The sequence below is a fragment of the Xenopus tropicalis genome, chromosome 6 (assembly GCF_000004195.4).
Source record: "Xenopus tropicalis strain Nigerian chromosome 6, UCB_Xtro_10.0, whole genome shotgun sequence".
Taxonomy (NCBI): Eukaryota; Metazoa; Chordata; class Amphibia; order Anura; family Pipidae; genus Xenopus; species Xenopus tropicalis.
The window spans coordinates 41,066,322-41,089,922 of record NC_030682.2 but is presented as its reverse complement, the minus strand read 5'-3'; the positions used below and the strand labels follow the sequence as shown (position 1 = coordinate 41,089,922).

The window sequence follows — 23,601 nt, the reverse complement described above, 5'->3', positions numbered from 1 at the left end:
GGTGCTTGAAAGTGGAAAATCTGAGGCGATTTTCAGGTACTTCTTCAAAACCACCAATTTTGGGAAAGCATTGCGACTCCATAGTTTGGAGTATAAAGACATGAGTAACCATTTGAATTCACCCAAATGTGTACTTACATTCAAAGCCACATATTTTGTGAATTTGTTTGTGTTTTTATCCCATTACAAAATTCAATAAATGTGTTGAGTTTTAGTAGTGATCTCCAGAGCAATTTGTATTGTGTCTTTAAATGCCAGATACTTTGGTGATCCTATGCACAACTGACATCAAACTGTTTAGTAAACCCTTGGCTTTCATATTTAGGATGTTTAGATAAGATGCTTATAGGTGGAAGCTTTGAGGTTGATTCTTTAGAATTTTTCATAAATTTTTTTAGAAACTGCTCAGAAATTGCTGTTTGGTACTTAAGAGTAGAAAGTCACATTTTGGATTCAGCACAATACATACTTTTCAAAAATATATGGTTTCCTCCGGTAAACCTAATGTACCAAGATTTTTGGCTTTGCAATTTAAAGTATGCCGTATACTGCTGTACTGATTTGAAAATTCAGTAATTTACTGCTGGGAGTTTTTGATCTATAGAAGTCAGAAATCTCCATAAAACTTTAAATATCTGATATTGGCATGTTCAAGAGACATGAGGATTTTTCTTTTTCAGTATTTAGAGCTCTAAATCTTGATCCATAAGTGGAAAATACACAAAAATTCCAGGTTTGGAACTTTTGGAAAGTTCGCCTGAAAAAAATTATTTATAGTTTTCTTACCTAAACCCACTCCACCCCCCAGTAAATGCCCCTAAAATGAGAGAGCACAAAATGTAAAAAAAAAGGTCTGGCACTGAGAGTAACTGAACTTCTGTAACTTCTGGGGGCTAATAGATTTGTTCCACAATCTTTTTTCCTTGCACTTGTTTATATATTTATTAAGACTGGCGGAGGACAGGGACGATGTTACTGGGAAAATGCAAACTTTTAAATTTCAATGCCAAAATCCACACTGTGCACAGGTTGGCAGGCTGATGCTATGCATGTTAGTGTGCAAACAAAATACAGAGCAGGAGACAGCACGTTGGTGTTTCCTCTAGCAGGTAGAGAAAACGTAGAATGTGCCTATTTTCTGCCTTCAATTGACACATACATGCTGTGAGTTGCTGACAAATTTTGCCTGCTCTGGTTGATTCCAGCATGGGTCAGTCATTTGCATAGCACTTTTGAAAAAAGCTAGCAAAATCGTAGGTTGTGTTATATATTCAAATATATCACACACTCTAGGCATAAAATAAAACCTATTCAAAGTTACTATGCATCCATTTAAGTTTAGCTGATTTTTAGTGAATTTTTTCTAGTGCCTGTTCACCTTTAACTAGTCTTACGCTGAATTGGCTTTCTAGTTACCAGTATCATTGGAGCAAGCAACCAGATACCATTTAAAGATTACTTTTTGAGAAATGGTAATCAAGTTAGTTAAACAACTGTAAAATAAAGAAGAGCAATTGTAAAATACTGCTTATATTAGTTATATCTATATAATTTAGATTAAAATTGAACCTCAGGTTAAAATCTATTATTGGTCCTGTAATATAGTTGTTATTGGATCTTAGCCCTGTTCTTTTGATTTACTCAAAAATAACAAGGTCATGACTCTCAGGGAAAATCCCATCTACTTTGCCTATGATTGCTGCTTACCCTTCCATGCTACTTGTTACTTTAATTTCATTTAAAGGAGAAGGAAAGGCAATAAAGAGTTAATATTAAGCTGCAGGGCATACCTTCAGTTGTCTCAATAGTGCCCTTAAGTCTCCCCATATTTCTCACGTTCAGATAATTAAAAGCCAAACAGGAAGAAAAACCACTGAGCTGTGTAAAGAAAGTTCCCATAATGCCTCACTCCTGCACAGACACCCAGAACAAGTGAACAGGCTCAGTTAGTAAGACTATGGGGCAGATTTACTAATCCACGAATCGTATTGGAAACAAAAAATTTGCGACTTTTTCGTCGCCGTCACGATTTTTCGTATTTGTTGCAACTTTTTCGTCGCCGACGCGACTTTATTGTATTTTGCGCGACTTTTCCGTCGCCGTCGCGATTTTTTCGTATTGAGCGATAGTAAATGGCGGAAAAACCAATCCGATTTTTTCGCGGGACATACAAAAAAGTCGCGACTGGGGGACAAAAAAGTCGCAAAAATATTGATCATTACGAAAAAACGTGTTCGGACGCTTTCGGTTCCTTCGTGGATTAGTAAATCTGCCCCTAAGAGTCAGTTTCCTGCTGATTGGCTCAGATCCACATTCCTAAGGGGGGAGTGAGTTCTTTGCATTCTTGAGGGAGGGGGGAGCAGGAGAGAGCAGAGAGCTGCGTGTCTGTGGCACTTGAATTACAGACACAACTAATCTTTTTACAGAGAAGTCAGTGCAGCATTTCTGTGAGTGCTTATGGCTGTATTTACGTAGACCTTTCTGTTTACTTAGTTTTACCTTTCTTTCTCCTTTAAGAATTGCTGCTCTGATTCTATCTGTGGTATTGAATGAAAAAAATACCATAAGTGTTTGTAAACGTTGCTTTTAATTGCAAAGACCTGTAGGGAGTAACACCCTCTAAAGGAGAAGGAAAGGCTAATAAAGAGTTAATCTCAAGCTGCAGGCATACCATCAGTTGTCTCAATAGTGCCCTTAAGTCTCCCCATATTTCAATCATTCAGAAGATCAGAAGCCACACAGGAAGACAAAACGCTGAGCTGGGTAAAGAGGATTCCCATAATGCATTGCTCCTGCACAGACACTAAGACCGGCTTCTTTAGGTGGCACATGCGCATCTGCAACTTTTTTGAGTGCGCACAAGCAAGAGCGCGCCCCTTCCCACAGACCCTCTGCACAGTACTGCATGTTGCGCTCACGTCTGGGGGGGGGGAATTCGCGCAGGCGCAGTAGGTTAAGCAGCGCCATGTTGGACTAATTTGAATATCCAACATGGCAGCCGCAATAGGAGAGTTATAACGTTCAGTTTAATCGGACAGTGCAGGGAATATACAGCATATAAAGGTAAAAATATATAGCGAGCAGCTACAGGGACATTGCATTAATGGGGCGTGTCGCGATTTTAACCCTTTCCTTCTCCTTTAATACAAATCAAAACCCCATTTTATGCATACTATAGCAAAGATACATCTCCTTTGCTCTTCTGGACTCCTTTGCTATTTTTAAGGCTTTTCAGTGACACCTAGTGGTTGTTTCCTAACTAAACTCATTAAGGGCAAAAAATGTCCTGAAGCAAAGAAATACAAAGACCATTATTACTTGATTATACAAATTATGTAAATTATTCATTACTGATTACATTTTTTAAATAAATAGAATATCTTCTTTTTTATGTTTTTGAACATGAGTATGAGTACAAGGCTTAGGCAACCTGCCTTTTGCTACTTAGTTTGCAAAACCTCCTAAGTGAACAAATATACATGATGCTGTGTTTTTAACACCTGTATTTCCGCATTACAATAACAGAATGCGACTTCCTGATATTCCACAAGAATATTTATAGTGAATCACTGCCTTTAGGCCAGGGCTAGGCAAGACTTATACAGTGCTCTGCAGTGTTATGCTGAGGCTGCGGCCAGATAGGCAAAAGTTAACCCTTGGATAACAATATAGGTTTGAGGATCCCTTTTCTTGAAACCCTTTATTCAGAAATCTCTGAATTACAGGAAACCATCTAGCATAGAGTTAATTTAAGCAAATAATTCTAATATTTAAAAATAATTTCCTTTTTCTCTGCAATAATAACACAGCTTTTACTTTGTCCTAACTAAGATTAATTAATCTATATTTGTGAAAAAAAACTATCCTATTCTTTAAATTTAAAGGGGAACTTCGCCTTCCAAACCAAAATTTAAAGTTAAAACGCCCCACACAACACAGAAACCCCTAATATACCTATCACCATAATCTGTTCCTTTAAAAAGTATTTTTATATCCTGAAATCCAGATGCAAAACAATTCTTCTCTTTCTTCATCATTTGAAATCCTGGCAGAGTAAGACGGACTAAAACATTGACGTAAGAGATTGTAGCAACTTACAGACAGCATACAGGAACTACATAACCCACAAAGCATTGTACTACACTCTGATATTACTTTTTCTTATTGATATCACTTGGAGGATGCAGGCTGAATACAGGCTGAGGATAGTTGACTACAGTTATATTTTATTTGAGTCTCAAAGTAGTTAGCCAGATAAGCAGGAGAACAAAGGACCAGGCTTAGGTAACTGTTACAAACTATAGTATTACATTAAAAAGTCTGCATATTTTTTATTTTCTTTATCTTTTTATTGAACAGTTAGCAATAGCATAGAAATCCCATTTATGACATTATTTTCTAGCTATCATTAACATTGCTCTTTACTTGTGTCTTATCTTTCTATGAATGAGCAGTTTGAGAATATTGCGGTAGTACCATAATACAAGGAAGAATAGAAAGGAAAAAGGAATGGAAGAGATAAAGGTATAATAATAAAGTGAAAAGATACATAACTTATACAGACACCAGATTTGTCTTTTAAAGATCCTGCTGAGGGTTATTGAGTGGCAAAGCCTTATGTCTTGTACCTTGTACCCTGTAATTTGATGTATATCATAGGGGCCTCCAGTTTTCCAGTGTTTTGCTATATATGTTGTAGTTGTGTTGAGTATATGAAATAAAAGTTTTTTCAAGGGAGCAGAAGTGTTTTCTGGCAAATGTGAAAAAGGCTGCATATTTTGAATTGATGTATATTGCAAAGTTGCGTTTGGATGGAGTTTCCCCTTTAATTTTTTTTTTAGTAGACAAGAGTATGAAGATTCAAATTAAACAGACCCCTTATTCTAAAAACTCAAGGTCTTAAGCATTCTGGATCAGCATATCTGTATCAAAGTATGGCCAACACTGTACATCAGCACTTACCTGTACTGTGAATTTATTACTCCTAGTTCCATCATCCTCCACACAAGTCAAAAATAACATTATAGGAACTCATATCTGCTGCCCCTCCCTAGCCTTTGGATACAGCATTGATGCTTTGAAAGACCAATAGCCAAAATAATCCAGGCACTGCAGTTGTGAGCAGTTTATGGCTTGAAAATGCTTAGGCCAAAATGGGTTCACTCTGCAGTGTCCAGTGTTTTCCATTCAACTAAGTGAGAACCATGAAAGGCAATCACAGGTGCTTTTTGGGCAGCTGAAATACACTAAGCTTCAATACAAGGGTTTGTCACCCACCTTGGAAGTGATTTATTGTGGGCAACCAATTGCCCTGCATCTTCTTACAGCAAACCCATTTGATGTTGTATGAAGGATAATGACTTTCCTGAACAGGTCCTCCAGCTACCAGCCACCTCCAGCTGTCTGTTGTTCTTAAAGGAAATGTAACACTAAATTTTTTTAAGTAAAAAAGCTGTTCTACCCTGCACCAATAACTGCCCTATCATGAAAACCACTTAGGGGCTGATTTACTAACCCACGAATCCGACCCGAATTGGAAAAGTTCCGACTTGAAAACGAACATTTTGCGACTTTTTCGTATGTTTTGCGATTTTTTCGGATTCTGTACGAATTTTTCGTTACCAATACGATTTTTGCGTAAAAACGCGAGTTTTTCGTATCCATTACGAAAGTTGCGTAAAAAGTTGCGCATTTTTCGTAGCGTTAAAACTTACGCGAAAAGTTGCGCATTTTTCGAGTAAGTTTTAACGCTACGAAAAATGCGCAACTTTTTACGCAACTTTCGTAATGGATAGGAAAACTCGCGTTTTTACGCAAAAATCGTATTGGTAACGAAAAATTCGTAAAGAATCCGAAAAAATCGCAAAACATACGAAAAAATCGCAAAATACCGATCATTACGAAAAAAACGCAATCGGACTCCATTCGACCCGTTCGTGGGTAAGTAAATCAGCCCCTTAGTATTTTAAATGCTTTAATAGAAAATACCTGCTAAAACTTGGCTTCCTGTCAATTGAACTACAACAATAAGGCGAAGGAAGGAGCTGCATCCACTATTAACCCTTTAAGTGCCAAGGGACGTAGATTCTACGTCCCAGGTACCAAGGGACCAAAGTGCCATGGGACGTAGAATCTACGTCCAATGGCACTGTCGGGTTTACAAGCGCTGCGCTCGCTTTTAAAGCAGCGCAGCGCTTGTAAAGCCTTCACAACCCCCTAGGCAACGAGCGAATAAGGACATACTCACCGATCCGGTCGCCCAGCCGCACCGATCGTCGCTCCAGCCAATGACAGCAGTGGACACGCATTGATGACGTGTCCACTGCTGTCCCTTTAAATAGCGCCGCCTACTGTCGGCTCCCTCACTCCTGCTGCGCACGTTGGACCGGATGGAGCTCCCCTGCTGCCTGCCTGCTGGATTTATCGACCCTGATCGCCTCTGATCGCCTGCCTGCCTTGGGTAAGCTGAACTACAACTCTCTACCACTGTTTATTTTGCTTATTTCTATCTCAACTGTCTAAAAATTTTTTTTTTTTTTTTTTTCAATTTTTTCTTCTATCTTTGTCATTATTACACTTTTGTACACATACACACTTATTTACAACTTTCCCAAGCACACACAGACACTTACACACACACTTACACTTTTTTTTTTTTTTTTTTTTTTTTTTTCTTTCTTTCTTTTCTTTTCTTTCTTTCTTTGCTTTCTTTGGCAGTCTATTTTTTTTACTAAAACTTTATTTCTGATCTTGCTCTATAATTATCTGATTTATTTGGTTGCATTTTAGTGTTTTTTTGGCATTTTCATAATTGATTTCTGTTTTTGAATTATTCTATTGCACTGTAACTTTTTTATTGCTATTGGGTGCTGAATTTGCAGTGACGTTGGTGGATCCAGGGCTCTGACCACCGATTTCATTGCAATTATTGTTCTTCTGTTGGTTTAGGTGGTTTTATTGGATTTTACTGATTTTATGGTGTTTTATCTTTGCATTGTTCTTTGTGTGTTTAGTGCCCCTAAAAGGTTGCTTTTGCAGTGACATTGGTGGATCCAGGGCTCTGACCACCGATTTCATTGCAACTATTGTTCTTTGATTGCTTTTAGTGGTTTTATTCCATTTTAACTTCATTTGATTTCAGTTGTTCTAGAAAGGTCCAGAGGTGCTAAGATTGTTCTGGTAGTTTCTATTGCCAAGGGTTAGGCTGATGCCACACATGGCGTAGGGCTGATTTTTTCAGCAAGTGGAAAAACGATTGCCGAAAATTCAGCCCTACGCTTGCTACTTGTGCCTGCACCCGAATGAATGGGATACGCTCGGGTGCAGGCACATGTAGCCGATATACGCATGAAAACGCGAGACTTTGCATTCTCACGCGTTTTCATGCGTATATCGGCTACATGTGCCTGCACCCGAGCGTATTCCATTCATTCGGGTGCAGGCAAAAAAAAAGGGGTGCATAGAGTGCAGCCCCAATATTATGCATTTTCAGGTTTGGTGGCCATGTACTTATGCGCAACCAGACATAGGTATCGTTTTATTCAGGGGAACTTGCAGATTGATGGTTAGTAAGTTTTTGGTAGTTGCCATGGAGATTTTGGGGAGAAATCTAGGTTTTTTATCTGGTTTTTCCTTGATTTCTGACCAAAGCGCTGACTTCTGCAAGGGACTGCGGCCACAATTTTCCATGTAGAAAGAGAAGAATGGTGTCTCTGAATAGCTGAAGGTGTGCACTTTTCGTAAATATATAGATTGTGGGGGTTATCTCACAGGTAGGGGGGGTTAACACTGAAAAACTGCAGGTAGTGCACATAGAGCGCAGCCCCCAAAATTTCAACTGAAATTGCCCTTATGCATTGCCCCTGTTTTGGGGCATTTGGTGGCCACGTCTTTATGTGCACCCATACATATGGGGTATCGTTTTATTCAGGGGAACTTGCAAATTGAGGTTTAGTAAGTTTTTGGTAGTTGCCATGGAGATTTTGGGGAGAAATCTAGGTTTTTTATCTGGTTTTTCCTTGATTTCTGACCAAAGCGCTGACTTCTGCAAGGGACTGCGGCCACAATTTTTCATGTAGAAAGAGGAGAGTGGCGTCTCTGAATAGCTGAAGGTGTGCACTTTTCAGAAATATATAGTTTGCGGGGGTTATTTCACAGGTATGGGGGTGTTTAGACTAAATAACTGCAGATAGAGCACAGCCCCCCCTTATGCATTGCCCCGGTTTGGGGGCATTTGGTGGCCACGTCTTTGTGTGTACCCATACATATGGGGTATCGTTTTATTCAGGGGAACTTGCAGATTGAGGTTTAGTAAGTTTTTGGTAGTTGCCATGGAGATTTTGGGGAGAAATCTAGGTTTGTATCTGGTTTTTCCTTGATTTCTGACCAAATCTAGGGTTGTATCTGGTTTTTCCTTGATTTCTGACCAAAGCGCTGACTTCTGCAAGGGACTGCGGCCACAATTTTCCATGTAGAAAGAGGAGAGTGGCGTCTCTGAATAGCTGAAGGTGTGCACTTTTCAGAAATATATAGTTTGCGGGGGTTATTTCACAGGTATGGGGGTGTTTAGACTAAATAACTGCAGGTAGAGCACATAGAGCACAGCCCCCCCTTATGCATTGCCCCTGTTTGGGGGCATTTGGTGGCCACGTCTTTATGTGTACCCATACATATGGGGTATCGTTTTATTCAGGGGAACTTGCAGATTGAGGTTTAGTAAGTTTTTGGTAGTTGCCATGGAGATTTTGGGGAGAAATCTAGGTTTTTATCTGGTTTTTCCTTGATTTCTGACCAAAATCTAGGGTTGTATCTGGTTTTTCCTTGATTTCTGACCAAAGCGCTGACTTCTGCAAGGGACTGCGGCCACAATTTTCCATGTAGAAAGAGAAGAGTGGTGTCTCTGAATAGCTGAAGGTGTGCACTTTTCGTAAATATATAGATTGTGGGGGTTATCTCACAGGTAGGGGTGGTTAACACTGAAAAACTGCAGGTAGTGCACATAGAGCGCAGCCCCCAAAATTTCAACTGAAATTGCCCTTATGCATTGCCCCTGTTTTGGGGCATTTGGTGGCCACGTCTTTACGTGCACCCATACATATGGGGTATCGTTTTATTCAGGGGAACTTGCAAATTGAGGTTTAGTAAGTTTTTGGTAGTTGCCATGGAGATTTTGGGGAGAAATCTAGGTTTTTTTATCTGGTTTTTCCTTGATTTCTGACCAAAGCGCTGACTTCTGCAAGGGACTGCGGCCACAATTTTTCATGTAGAAAGAGGAGAGTGGCGTCTCTGAATAGCTGAAGGTGTGCACTTTTCAGAAATATATAGTTTGCGGGGGTTATTTCACAGGTATGGGGGTGTTTAGACTAAATAACTGCAGGTAGAGCACATAGAGCACAGCCCCCCCTTATGCATTGCCCCGGTTTGGGGGCATTTGGTGGCCACGTCTTTATGTGTACCCATGCATATGGGGTATCGTTTTATTCAGGGGAACTTGCAGATTGAGGTTTAGTAAGTTTTTGGTAGTTGCCATGGAGATTTTGGGGAGAAATCTAGGTTTGTATCTGGTTTTTCCTTGATTTCTGACTAAAGCGCTGACTTCTGCAAGGCACTGCGGCCACAATTTTCCATGTAGAAAGAGGAGAGTGGCGTCTCTGAATAGCTGAAGGTGTGCACTTTTCAGAAATATATAGTTTGCGGGGGTTATTTCACAGGTATGGGGGTGTTTAGACTAAATAACTGCAGGTAGAGCACATAGAGCACAGCCCCCCCTTATGCATTGCCCCTGTTTGGGGGCATTTGGTGGCCACGTCTTTATGTGTACCCATACATATGGGGTATCGTTTTATTCAGGGGAACTTGCAGATTGAGGTTTAGTAAGTTTTTGGTAGTTGCCATGGAGATTTTGGGGAGAAATCTAGGTTTTTATCTGGTTTTTCCTTGATTTCTGACCAAAATCTAGGGTTGTATCTGGTTTTTCCTTGATTTCTGACCAAAGCGCTGCCTTCTGCAAGGCACTGCGGCCACAATTTTCCATGTAGAAAGAGGAGAGTGGCGTCTCTGAATAGCTGAAGGTGTGCACTTTTCAGAAATATATAGTTTGTGGGGGTTATTTCACAGGTATGGGGGTGTTTAGACTAAATAACTGCAGGTAGAGCACAGCCCCCCCTTATGCATTGCCCCTGTTTGGGGGCATTTGGTGGCCACGTCTTTATGTGTACCCATACATATGGGGTATCGTTTTATTCAGGGGAACTTGCAGATTGAGGTTTAGTAAGTTTTTGGTAGTTGCCATGGAGATTTTGGGGAGAAATCTAGGTTTTTATCTGGTTTTTCCTTGATTTCTGACCAAAGCGCTGACTTCTGCAAGGGACTGCGGCCACAATTGTCCATGTAGAAAGAGAAGAGTGGTGTCTCTGAATAGCTGAAGGTGTGCACTTTTCGGAAATATATAGATTGTGGGGGTTATCTCACAGGTAGGGGGGGTTATCAATGAAAAACTGCAGGTAGTGCACATAGAGCGCAGCCCCCAAAATTTCAACTGAAATTGCCCTTATGCATTGCCCCTGTTTTGGGGCATTTGGTGGCCACGTCTTTATGTGCACCCATACATATGGGGTATCGTTTTATTCAGGGGAACTTACAGATTGAGGTTTAGTAAGTTTTTGGTAGTTGCCATGGAGATTTTGGGGAGAAATCTAGATTTTTATCTGGTTTTTCCTTGATTTCTGACCAAAATCTAGGGTTGTATCTGGTTTTTCCTTGATTTCTGACCAAAGCGCTGACTTCTGCAAGGGACTGCGGCCACAATTTTCCATGTAGAAAGAGAAGAATGGTGTCTCTGAATAGCTGAAGGTGTGCACTTTTCGTAAATATATAGATTGTGGGGGTTATCTCACAGGTAGGGGGGGTTATCACTGAAAAACTGCAGGTAGTGCACATAGAGCGCAGCCTCCAAAATTTCAACTGAAATTGCCCTTATGCATTGCCCCTGTTTTGGGGCATTTGGTGGCCACGTCTTTATGTGCACCCATACATATGGGGTATCGTTTTATTCAGGGGAACTTGCAGATTGATGGTTAGTAAGTTTTTGGTAGTTGCCATGGAGATTTTGGGGAGAAATCTAGGTTTGTATCTAGTTTTTCCTTGATTTCTGACCAAAGCGCTAACTTCTGCAAGGGACTGCGGCCACAATTTTCCATGTAGAAAGAGAAGAGTGGTGTCTCTGAATAGCTGAAGGTGTGCACTTTTCGTAAATATATAGATTGTGGGGGTTATCTCACAGGTAGGGGGGGTTAACACTGAAAAACTGCAGGTAGTGCACATAGAGCGCAGCCCCCAAAATTTCAACTGAAATTGCCCTTATGCATTGCCCCTGTTTTGGGGCATTTGGTGGCCACGTCTTTATGTGCACCCATACATATGGGGTATCGTTTTATTCAGGGGAACTTGCAGATTGATGTTTAGTAAGTTTTTGGTAGTTACCATGGAGATTTTGGGGAGAAATCTAGGTTTTTATCTGGTTTTTCCTTGATTTCTGACCAAAGCGCTAACTTCTGCAAGGGACTGCGGCCACAATTGTCCATGTAGAAAGAGAAGAGTGGTGTCTCTGAATAGCTGAAGGTGTGCACTTTTCGGAAATATATAGATTGTGGGGGTTATCTCACAGGTAGGGGGGGTTAACACTGAAAAACTGCAGGTAGTGCACATAGAGCGCAGCCCCCAAAATTTCAACTGAAATTGCCCTTATGCATTGCCCCTGTTTTGGGGCATTTGGTGGCCACGTCTTTATGTGCACCCATACATATGGGGTATCGTTTTATTCAGGGGAACTTGCAGATTGAGGTTTAGTAAGTTTTTGGTAGTTGCCATGGAGATTTTGGGGAGAAATCCTAGGTTTTTATCTGGTTTTTCCTTGATTTCTGACCAAAATCTAGGGTTGTATCTGGTTTTTCCTTGATTTCTGACCAAAGCGCTGACTTCTGCAAGGGACTGCGGCCACAATTTTCCATGTAGAAAGAGAAGAATGGTGTCTCTGAATAGCTGAAGGTGTGCACTTTTCGTAAATATATAGATTGTGGGGGTTATCTCACAGGTAGGGGGGGTTATCACTGAAAAACTGCAGGTAGTGCACATAGAGCGCAGCCTCCAAAATTTCAACTGAAATTGCCCTTATGCATTGCCCCTGTTTTGGGGCATTTGGTGGCCACGTCTTTATGTGCACCCATACATATGGGGTATCGTTTTATTCAGGGGAACTTGCAGATTGATGGTTAGTAAGTTTTTGGTAGTTGCCATGGAGATTTTGGGGAGAAATCTAGGTTTGTATCTAGTTTTTCCTTGATTTCTGACCAAAGCGCTAACTTCTGCAAGGGACTGCGGCCACAATTTTCCATGTAGAAAGAGAAGAGTGGTGTCTCTGAATAGCTGAAGGTGTGCACTTTTCGGAAATATATAGATTGTGGGGGTTATCTCACAGGTAGGGGGGGTTAACACTGAAAAACTGCAGGTAGTGCACATAGAGCGCAGCCCCCAAAATTTCAACAGAAATTGCCCTTATGCATTGCCCCTGTTTTGGGGCATTTGGTGGCCACGTCTTTATGTGCACCCATACATATGGGGTATCGTTTTATTCAGGGGAACTTGCAGATCGATGTTTAGTAAGTTTTTGGTAGTTGCCATGGAGATTTTGGGGAGAAATCTAGGTTTTTTATCTGGTTTTTCCTTGATTTCTGACCAAAGCGCTTACTTCTGCAAGGGACTGCGGCCACAATTTTCCATGTAGAAAGAGAAGAGTGGTGTCTCTGAATAGCTGAAGGTGTGCACTTTTCAGAAATATATAGTTTGTGGGGGTTATTTCACAGGTAGGGGGGGTTAACACTGAAAAACTGCAGGAAGTGCACATAGAGCGCAGCCCCCACATTTTTAGCTGTAATTGCCCTTGTGCATTGCCCCTGCTTTGGAGTGTTTGGTGCCCATGTCTTTATGTGCACCCATACATATGGGGCATCATTTTATTCAGGAGAAGTTTGTCTTTCAAATATGCCTTTGTTAGAAAATTTTTATGAGATTTTTTTTTGTCAAATCCACATTTGATCATGCGTCCAAGTTTACGTTTTAGAAAAAAAAAAAAATGTCATAAAAAGTTCCAAATTTCACAATGCACTGACAAAAGGTATTTGGCTTTTGAGTGAAAACTACATTGCACCTAGAAACCTGAAGGTCTGTAGTTTCTAAAGATACCAAACATGAGGGGATATTTTAGATTTACATATAAGTTATGCTGCATTAACTGTTACAAGCGCTTTTCTGCTTTGTTCTGGTGTGATATTGTACTAAGTATTGCTTTAGTTTGGGGGTTACTTCTGGACAGGAACTGTGGGGTACCACCACATATTTGGTATCGTTGGAATTGGGAGTATCAGGGCTTTTACAAACAATAAAAAAAAGTGAGTAAAATTAACTTTTCTATGGAAAAAAACCTCAAAATATACAGAAATTTTTCATAATTTTATTTTTTTTTTACATATTTCACCCAAAATACACATCATATCTCCAGAAAAGTTATAAAATTTGGTATGTATGTCGAAGCCCAATTAGTGACGAAAAAAACGATATATAATTTCCCTAGTTTCGTGGAGGTTTTCCTACCAAAAAACATTGTTAAAGTGAATGAGTACAAAATGCTTAAAAAACGTCTGGCACTGGGGGGAACCGAAATGACGAATTCGGCTGGCACTTAAAGGGTTAAAGCATTTAAAATACTAAGTGGTTTGCAGGATAGGGCAGTTATTGGTGCAGGGTAGAATAGCTTTTTTACTCTTTAGTGTTACTTTTCCTTTAAACCAGACACCAGGTGCCTGTACCTGAATATTCTCCACTGTTGATTGCCACCCCTGTTGCCTGTTTTAGAGACAGTGTCTACTTTTGCTCCTTTATTAGTTTCATTGTCTAGTCCCTGAGCCCCTGTCTGTCGCTTAGTCCACTACAACTCCCCACTAGTCACTCTACTCATGGTAAGTGCTCCTTGCTGATTGTTTATCTGTTGACCCTTGTGAGCCTGACCTAGGCAGAACTCTGCCAGCTGTGACCTGTTTGCCTGAACATTGGACTTTGTACAGGTATAGGACCCATTATCCAGAATGCTTGGGACCAAGGGTATTCTGGATAAGGGGTCTTTCCATAATTTGGATCTCAAAACCTTAAGTCTACTAAAAAAATCAATAAAACATTAATTAAACCCAATAGGATTGTTTTGCATCCAATAAGGATTATTTATATCTTAATTGGGATCCATTACAAGGTACGGTTTTATTTCTACATAGAAAAAGGAAATCAGTTTTAAAATTCTGAATTATTTGCTTATAATGGAGTCTATGGGAGGCAGGCTTTCTGTAATTCGGAGCTTTCTGGATAACGGGTTTCCGGATAAGGGGTCTGATACCTGTACTGCATTAACCCTTGTTGTGCTGATCCTTGGAATTTCTCCCTGCCTTGACTTTAATGCAGCACTGACGTGCTTTAATCCAAGAACTTACCTGCAGTTAAACGTTACCACTGCCTTTCTGTGTTATGCTGATTAAAGTTATTTTCTGTTGTTTAACTCTTAAGCTGGCCATACACTTACCAATAAAATTGTACGAAACCTAGTTTTGTACAATTTTTGGACCGTGTGTAGGCTCAGAATAATCATCCCGATAATCCTGATTATATATATATAAGTTCATAGGTAGACAGGGGCAATACATTACAGACCTGGTCAAAGTTTTGGTCTCCTTCTAAGACCTTTATCAAGACCACATCCACATTAAAACCAACACATGTATAAATAATTAAAAGAACAGGCAACAGCGTGTCTCCTCCTAATCATGTGACTAACTCAGACACCAAGTGAAACCCTGCACCAAGGGAAAAAAAAACCCAGACAACACTAAATACATCAAAGGCTACAACATATTATAGTTATAACTATAAAATACAAGTTATAATGAAAAAATAGCAGCAGAGCATGTAACATGTATAATAATGAAAAATCATCATATCAGGGATAATGCATTTTACTCAATATCCAATACCTCTTACCGTTGATTAAGAAAGCATAGATATGAATAGTGCTCATTAAATCCAAATGGGGATAATGTATTGAGAGTCTTTATTCAAAACACTTCCCTTAGTTGGAGCAGTTTATGCCCACATTCCAAAAAATGTTTCGCCACCGGTTTATTGGTCACGTCATTTCTGAATGCTGTACTGATCGCTGAACAGAGTCCATTCGTAACCTTAAAGTCGGATCTGTCTTGCATACATAGGATAAAAGCATGGGCAAATTATTAGATAAAACACATGCGAGGTAGTGCAAGTGATATGTTGTTTAACTGAAAGGTGTTTTCCCATCTGAGGATGTAAAAAGGTCTCTCCAGGAGTCATATATCTACAAGGTAAAATTAGGACATTTGAAACACCCAGGTTTATCACTATGTAGCCACGATACAGACTCCCTCTGATAACATGGAATTGGATCACTCTGTACTAAAAGGTTGGTTATGTAAATTCGTACCCCTCCTATAGCTGACCAAAGGAGGCTCTGGCAGCACTTTCTTAAGTTCCTGATCAGCTTGGAGAATATTCCAGTTATTCCCAATAAACCTTCTAATGTGATCTGATCTACACTGTATCATTAAAGGTGGTACAAAAAACAATACTGGGTTGGGTTCATATACAGTGGATGTCAAAAGTCTACACACCCCTGGTAAAATGTCAGGTTCCTGTGCTGTATAAAAATGAGACAAAGATAAATCATCCCACCTTTAATGTGACCTATAAACTGTACCACTCAATTGAAAAACAAACTGAAATCTTTTAGGTGGAGGGAAGAAAACCAAAAAAACTAAAATAATGTGGTTGCATAAGTGTGCACACCCTCTTCTAACTGGGGATGTAGCTGTGTTCAGAATTAAGCAATCACATTCAAAATAATGTTAAATAGGAGTCAGCATACACCTGCCATCATTTAAAGTGCCTCTGATTAACCCCAAATAAAGTTCAGCTGCTCTAGTTGGTCTTTCCTGACATTTTTTAGTCGCATCCCACAGCAAAAGCCATGGTCCCCAGAGAGCTTCCAAAGCATCAGAGGGATCTCATTGTTAAAAGATATCAGTCAGGAGAAGGGTACAAAGGAATTTCCAAGACATTAGATATACCATGGAACACAGTGAAGACAGTCATCATCAAGTGGAGAAAATATGGCACAACAGTGACATTACCAAGAACTGGACGTCCCTCCAAAATTGATGAAAAGACGAGAAGAAAACTGGTCAGGGAGGCTACCAAGAGGCCTACAGCAACATTTAAGGAGCTGCAGGAGTATCTGGCAAGTACTGGCTGTGTGGTACATGTGACAACAATCTCCTGTATTCTTCATATGTCTGGGCTATGGGGGTAGAGTGGCAAGATGAAAGCCTTTTCTTACTAAGAAAAACATCCAAACCAGGCTACATTTTGCAAAAACACATCTGAAGTCTCCCAAAAGCATGTGGGAAAAGGTGTTATGGTCTGATGAAACCAAGGTTGAACTTTTTGGCCATAATTCCAAAAAAATATATGTTTGGCGCAAAAACAATACTGCACATCACCAAAAGAACACCATACCCACAGTGAAGCATGGTGGTGGCAGCATCATGCTTTGGGGCTGTTTTTCTTCAGCTGGAACTGGGGCCTTAGTTAAGATAGAGGGAATTATGAACAGTTCCAAATACCAGTCAATATTGGCACAAAACCTTCAGGCTTCTGCTAGAAAGCTGAACATGAGGAGGAACTTCATCTTTCAGCATGACAACGACCCAAAGCATACATCCAAATCAACAAAGTAATGGCTTCACTGGAAGAAGATTAAAGTTTTGGAATGGCCCAGCCAGAGCCCAGACCTGAATCCGATTGAAAATCTGTGGGGTGATCTGAAGAGGGATGTGCCCAGGAGATGCCCTCGCAATCTGACAGACTTGGAGTGTTTCTGCAAAGAAGAGTGGGCAAATCTTGCAAAGTCAAAATGTGCCATGCTGATAGACTCATACCCAAAAAGACTAAGTGCTGTAATAAAATCAAAAGGTGCTTCAACAAAGTATTAGTTTAAGGGTGTGCACACTTATGCAACCACATTATTTTAGTTTTTTTTGTTTTCTTCCCTCCGCCTAAAAGATTTCAGTTTGTTTTTCAATTAAGTGGAACAGTTTATAGGTCACATTAAAGGTGGAAAAAGTTCTGAAATGATTTATCTTTGTCTCACTTTTGTACAGCACAGGAACCTGACATTTTACCAGGGGTGTGTAGACTTTTTATATCCACTGTACATAAAGTAAGCATTTTCCTTAACTAAACAACTGTACATACCATTTCACTTTACAGGTATTTCTCAGGCAAAAGAAAAACACTTTGTGTTTTGAGAACAATATCCATTTCATGTACACTTGGGGGCTCATTTATCAATGTACGTATTTAGATTGTTTGAAAGTACGATTTGCGAAAATTCGTATAGTTAACGTTAATTTCGGAAATGTTACAAAATTACGATATGAAAATATTGTGGTACGATCCAAAAGTTACAAAATTTTCATATCTAAACAATCGTAAACAGCGCAAAAAACTTTCTGAATTTGAACCTTCAGTGCATGATTTTGGAAGCCTCCCATAGGACTCAATGGCACTCTGCAGCTCCAACCTAGCCCAAGGAAAGTCTCCCATAGGATTCAATGGCACTCTGCAGCTCCAACCTGGCCCAAGGAAAGTCTCCCATAGGACTCAATGGCACTCTGCAGCTGAAACCTGGCCCAAGGAAAGTCTCCCATAGGACTCAATGGCACTCTGCAGCTCCAACCTAGCCCAAGGAAAGTCTCCCATAGGACTCAATGGCACTCTGCAGCTCCAACCCGGCCCAAGGAAAGTCTCCCATAGGGCTCAATGTCACTCTGCAGCTCCAACCTGGCCCAAGGAAAGTCTCCCATAGGGCTCAATGGCACTCTGCAGCTCCAACCTGGCCCAAGGAAAGTCTCCCATAGGACTCAATGGCACTCTGCAGCTCCAACCTAGCCCAAGGAAAGTCTCCCATAGGACTCAATGGCACTCTGCAGCTCCAACCCGGCCCAAGGAAAGTCTCCCATAGGACTCAATGGCACTCTGCAGCTCCAACCTAGCCCAAGGAAAGTCTCCCATAGGACTCAATGGCACTCTGCAGCTCCAACCTAGCCCAAGGAAAGTCACAATACAGAAGCTTGAATGAATTACCAAACTTTTGTACTCGTTGCAACAAATAAGATTTTGTCGCACAAATTGTCGCAAAGTATGAAACAGTCTCGCAAATTAACGAAAATATCATAGAAAATACGCAAAAGTTTTAAACTTTAGAAAAAATATGAATTTTTAGTAATTGGACCTGTCGTACTTTAATGAATGTGCCCCTTAGTATGTGTAAATTACAGATGGAAAGTGCCTTACTTTAATAATATTAAATAATTATTTACCTCTCAATGGAATAGGTAGCAAAAGAGAAGATTTTTCTTTACAGTAAAAATAAGAATTCAAATAGAAAGACTCAGTGCCATACACACAAGGGTTGCCCTATATTTAGTATGAGAGTGTGGTAGCATAATGTGATGGGCAAATCTGAGTTAATTAGCACTGCATATCCAGTAAAGCTGGCCATACACGCACCGATAATATCGTACAAAACCTTGTTTCGTACGATATTCGGTGCATCTATGGCAAGTCGACCGATATCGCAGGAGGCTGCTGATATCGGTCGACTCGCCAATCGGGCGCCATAGAAGGCGTCTGAGCAAAATCTGCCGTCAGGGCTGAATCGGCAGAAGGAGATAGAAATCCTATTGTTTCTACCTCCTTATCTGCCTTTTCAGCCCTGAAGGTTAGTGGGAATTTAATGATCGGTCGCACGAAAGAACGCAAATCGCCGCGTGTGTGGCCACCTTTAGTCTGGCTGATGTTCTGTGCAACTGGACAGCCCCATACTTTAATACAAGTGAGTCAACCAGGGTCAATGCTGACAATGCAAAACCACTTCATTGCCACAAGGGGGAATAGTCAGAAATAAGCGCTTTGTACAGCAGGACTGTATAGCATGGCACGGTGCTAACACTGAACAATATTTAGAGCCTTGTACCCAAGGGCAGCAGCACATGAGGAACATTTCAGTACAGCTGGGCAGTCTGTTGGGAACAGTTCCATTTAGCACTGCATTCACTAAGGCACAGAGCTGCACAACACAGCATTCTCTGACTCAGCGCTGTTAGCAGTCAGTCTCTGGGGAACTGTGTTGTCCTTGAAATGTATAGTAAGTCAATAAGGAGCTCAGAGCCATACAGTGTGTAGAGCGCAGCGCTGAGCAGCAGGTTAGCCTCTACGGCGCAGTGTAGAATGACAGCACCAGTAATGCGCATTAAAGGGATGCTACGAGCTGGAAACGCAACGCCACTTTGTTCCAAGCGCAGCGCTTTATATTCTTAATTGTAACTGACTTCTACTCCCGAGACAGGACAATGGGCGAGAACTGTTGTTTACTTCTTTACGGCTGAGGGTTCACTCATTTCAGCGGTGTCGGAGTCACCTCTAATTTCAGTACTGTCTCCCTGCTGTGCGCACTCCGTTTAACAATGGAACGTCCATTTCTCGTAAGTTTATTCGTTAAGTCAGCACCAGTTTCCACGCAATACTCCGTGTCTGACATTCAGCACAGAGCGCCCTCACCTGCCCGCACACCTGTGACGTAGCGGAAATGGGGGCGTTTCCCGCCAGATAGCGCTCGGACTTGGCGTGTCTGTCACTCAGTAGTGGTGGGTCACGCCCTGTGTGGAACCTCCCAGTTCTTAGTTCTATTGCTACACAGGAGAAGGACCCGTTCGCGGAATCTGCTTGGACTTTATTGAGGTTGTCCCGCAACTCTAAGGGCCGGCCAAGCTGCGCGAAACTACCGGACCGTGGTGTTGAGGCGTCTTGTTGCTGTCGGGTGAGCTGCTTATTGTAAGCTGCCGAGAGCGCTCTGTTCCTTGTCACACGGCAGCTGGCGAGGCGATTACATGACGGCTCCTTGCAGACACACAGGTAGGAATTAAGAGGAGCGCCGCCGCAACAATGCGCTTATTTAAAGAGCAGCGTAAATGCCGGGCTTATAGATCCTCTGGCGCTGCTGACACACGGCAAGGTACCGCTGCTTCACTTGCACACCGGGAGTTGCTTTGGGTCTCATTGAAATATAGCAGGGTGCTGGGTGCCCATTCTGGAGATGTCTCATCCTTGTCTCATCGGGCACTGATGTCCCAAATCGGCACCATGAGTTTTTTATACGCCCTCACACCCTGCCAACGAGACAACTTCATATGGTAGCTTTGCACTTTATGCCTCTACACCATTTTATCCGTTTGTTGACCTGCCTGTCTGTATTGCTGAATGGCTATATCAAGTGGTTATATAATGTATGTGTATAATTGGGCTAATGATGTGGTCTGATTGGCAGAAAGTGGAAGTAAAGATGCCCCTGAGCAAGTTCCAGTTTATGTAAGTGGTGTATAGCCTAGGTTACTGTTAACAAGACTGACACAGGAAACTTTGTTTCCTCCCTGATGTTGCTTAGATGTAGGTGACCCACCTCACACCAAAACTAGTTGTGAAATGTTTGTTACCTCTGAGTTCCTGAAAGGTGCAGTTCAACAACCACAAACTGGCCATCATTGAAATAAAGAAATATATCTATTAAATAGAGGGTTTTAGTTGACAGATTTAGTTAGGTCCCACAAAGTCTTAAAATGTGTGTCTGGTGAAAGGGTTAAACACTTGTAGCTTCCGGACAGATTTCACTCATTCATTGTGAAGTTATTGTGTAACCGCTTCTTAAAGTGTGAAATTGATGTTTTAGTATATTACGAAGACCACACATGCAAATGGTATGTACGGTGCACCACGTACCAGAAGTATAATTCTCCGTTCCAGAGGTTCTTTCATGAAAGCAAAAACTCAGGCTAGGAAAGTGTTAAGCCACTTTAACCTCTCACTAGGCTAGGGCTTAGAAGCAAGCTTCTCCTCCTCCTCCAGCCGTGTGGAAATGCTTTGCTGGCACTGAATCCCTGCCATACAGTATATCTTTGTAGTTTTCTTTAGCTCAGCACAAATAAGCACAGACCGGTAACCCTGGAGAGTATAACAACCCTCTGGGGGTGAGAGACAGATGTGTTTTTCATTGATGATTTCAGTTGGCTGTAAAATGAAACTGGCTGTATGGAACAGCAAGACCTTATATTCGGCCATAAATAAACACAAAAGCTAGAATGTGATGCCGTTTACTACTTGTTTTCTTTGCACAGCAAAGGGGGCACTACTGTTTTCAAAGACGGAATGAATTTGGAGTATGTAGACTCAAATAAAAAGTGACATTATATATCATAAAATGATTGTCTCAAACTTCCTATATAGAGGAAATGGCCCAGGTGCATCTAAGAGAAATTTTGAATATGGATCACTCTTGGGACTTATAAATGAGTGAAAAAATATATTTGTCAAAATTTCGGTGTTGTTAGGAGGACCCATCTTCAGCCCAAACACAATAGGTTCCCGGAACCTAAAATAACCACTTGATTATGTAAATTGGTGTCCAAACCACTCCCTGTGATGTCATCCATGTGCAGTATATACAAAGTAAAAATTTCATGAAGTTGAACATCATTGCAAATATCACTAAATTACTGCATAAGTGTTCCAACTGATAATCATGTGTAGAGTGTAAGAGTGCCCTCACAAAATATTAGGAGACACGGGTGCATTGAAAACAAGTTGGGCAAAAAGCTGCATTCTTTCCTTCCCGGGTTTTACGCTTTTCACTTTCCACTACATTACATTTTTTGTGGTCCCCGGGAAAATGTAAAAGTGATATTCCACTGTATTTCTCATTTACAGACTTATTGCAGCCTCTCCTTCAGTTCATACATGAATATAACAGGTTGACCCCCCCAAAAAAAGTTTTTGACTAATGAAAGAAAATGTTATTATAAACAACTTTCTAATATATGTTAATGAATTTCTAATAGTTTAAAAGTATTCAAATGTTTTTTTTTATAGGTTGAAATTATTTGTAAATGTTATTGCTATTATGGCAGTATCTGTCTTGCTGTTTCTATTCTCTGCTTGAATGCAGCTTTTTTAAGGGTAATGGCACATGGGGTGATTTGAGACATGCTTCAAGTTGCCCTTTCTTTAACTTTGATTTCAAATAAACTGAAAATGCCCTGTGCAGTTTTATACAGGGGGTTCTCATTGAGAAACGCAGAGTGCACTTAAACTCAAAGTAAATGGAGGATGTTTTGCAGTAGGGGTCCCTAACCTTTTTTACTTGTGAGCCACATTCAAATGCACAAAGAGTTGGGGAGCAAAAAAAGCATGAAAAAAGTTCCTGGACTGTGCCAAACAAGGCCTTTGCTTGCTTGGTTTTTTGATAGCCCCATTGTGTACTGGAAGCCTACAAGTGGCTCTGTTTGGCAGCACACCAGAAATAAACACATGCTACTGGCATTAAGCAACATGTTGTTCCCAAGCCACTGGTTGGGGATCACTGTTTTGGAGCATTCTATCACCCACCCATGAAGCTACAAATCACCCTATGTCATAGAAGGGATTAGAAGTGATTTTGGCTACATCATTTCAAGAGTCAGACTTGTATAACAGAAAGTGTTAAGTACTGCCTCATTCATATTTTTAAATGTTTAACTATATTGGAAAAGTTTGCTTGTAATTACATTTTCTGTCATTATGCAATAGGTGGATATCCCCTTTAAGAGAACCCTTTCCGTCTGTCCTTCCCTCCCTACTGTTGACAGCATGGTTAATTGGTTTGTGAGCACTAAGTGCATGGAATCTTGTTTTAATATTTATGAGTGTATGCAATAAGCAGTCTGTGTTCTCAACTTGCTAGACACTTGATAAACAAGCTTAGCAGCTGGAGGACCTTACTCTAGAAAGTGTAATTCTTTGCTGTGCTGTTACTCTGCATCAAATGCATTTTAGTAGGTAAAATACCTTTGCATTGCATCCAAAAATGTATTATTTTATAAATCCCTTTAAAACACTAAGAGGGAAATCAATGATAAAATATAAACTACTGGCAACAATATATGCTGCTGCCCTGTAGTGTAGTTAAGATGGCACCACATTGAAAAGATGGTTTAACCACTTGTCTGCTCTAGAATGTACATTTCCGATTACTTTTTGGTGTGTGCAGTGCTGTCTGTTGTCAGGTATGCGTACGGTACTGCTAGATGAAGGAGTCCTGAAAGAGAAGTGGTTAATTAAGTTGAGTAACCTTGACCAGTTTATATTTAAGTATCTATTGGGATGAGTTTTATTATCCAGAATCCTGGGATTTTACTGGTAAGGGACCCCTCCATAGTGTGAGGCATAATGCCTTAGGGCTTTGACACCTACAGTGTATTTGCCTCTTCATAGAATTTCTGACCCTGTCAGTGCTCGCCTGGTTCAGGTGATTACTGTTCACTGATGAACTTTTACGTGATAATCTGTTCTGTGGGTGCACTATTAAGTCTACGAAGAGGCAAA

General features: G+C 40.7%; 1 protein-coding gene across 3 annotated transcripts in view; it reads left to right on the top strand.

Moving 5' to 3' along the window:
• The first annotated feature begins 19,737 nt into the window (after window positions 1-19,737).
• osbpl3 (oxysterol binding protein like 3) overlaps window positions 19,738-23,601 on the top strand; it is an 86,069-nt gene continuing 82,205 nt past the window's right edge. The window contains exon 1 of one of the 3 annotated variants that reach the window (XM_012964407.3): window positions 19,738-20,103. The gene's annotated coding sequence lies outside the window, so the exon portion shown is untranslated. 3 annotated transcript variants of the gene reach the window in all.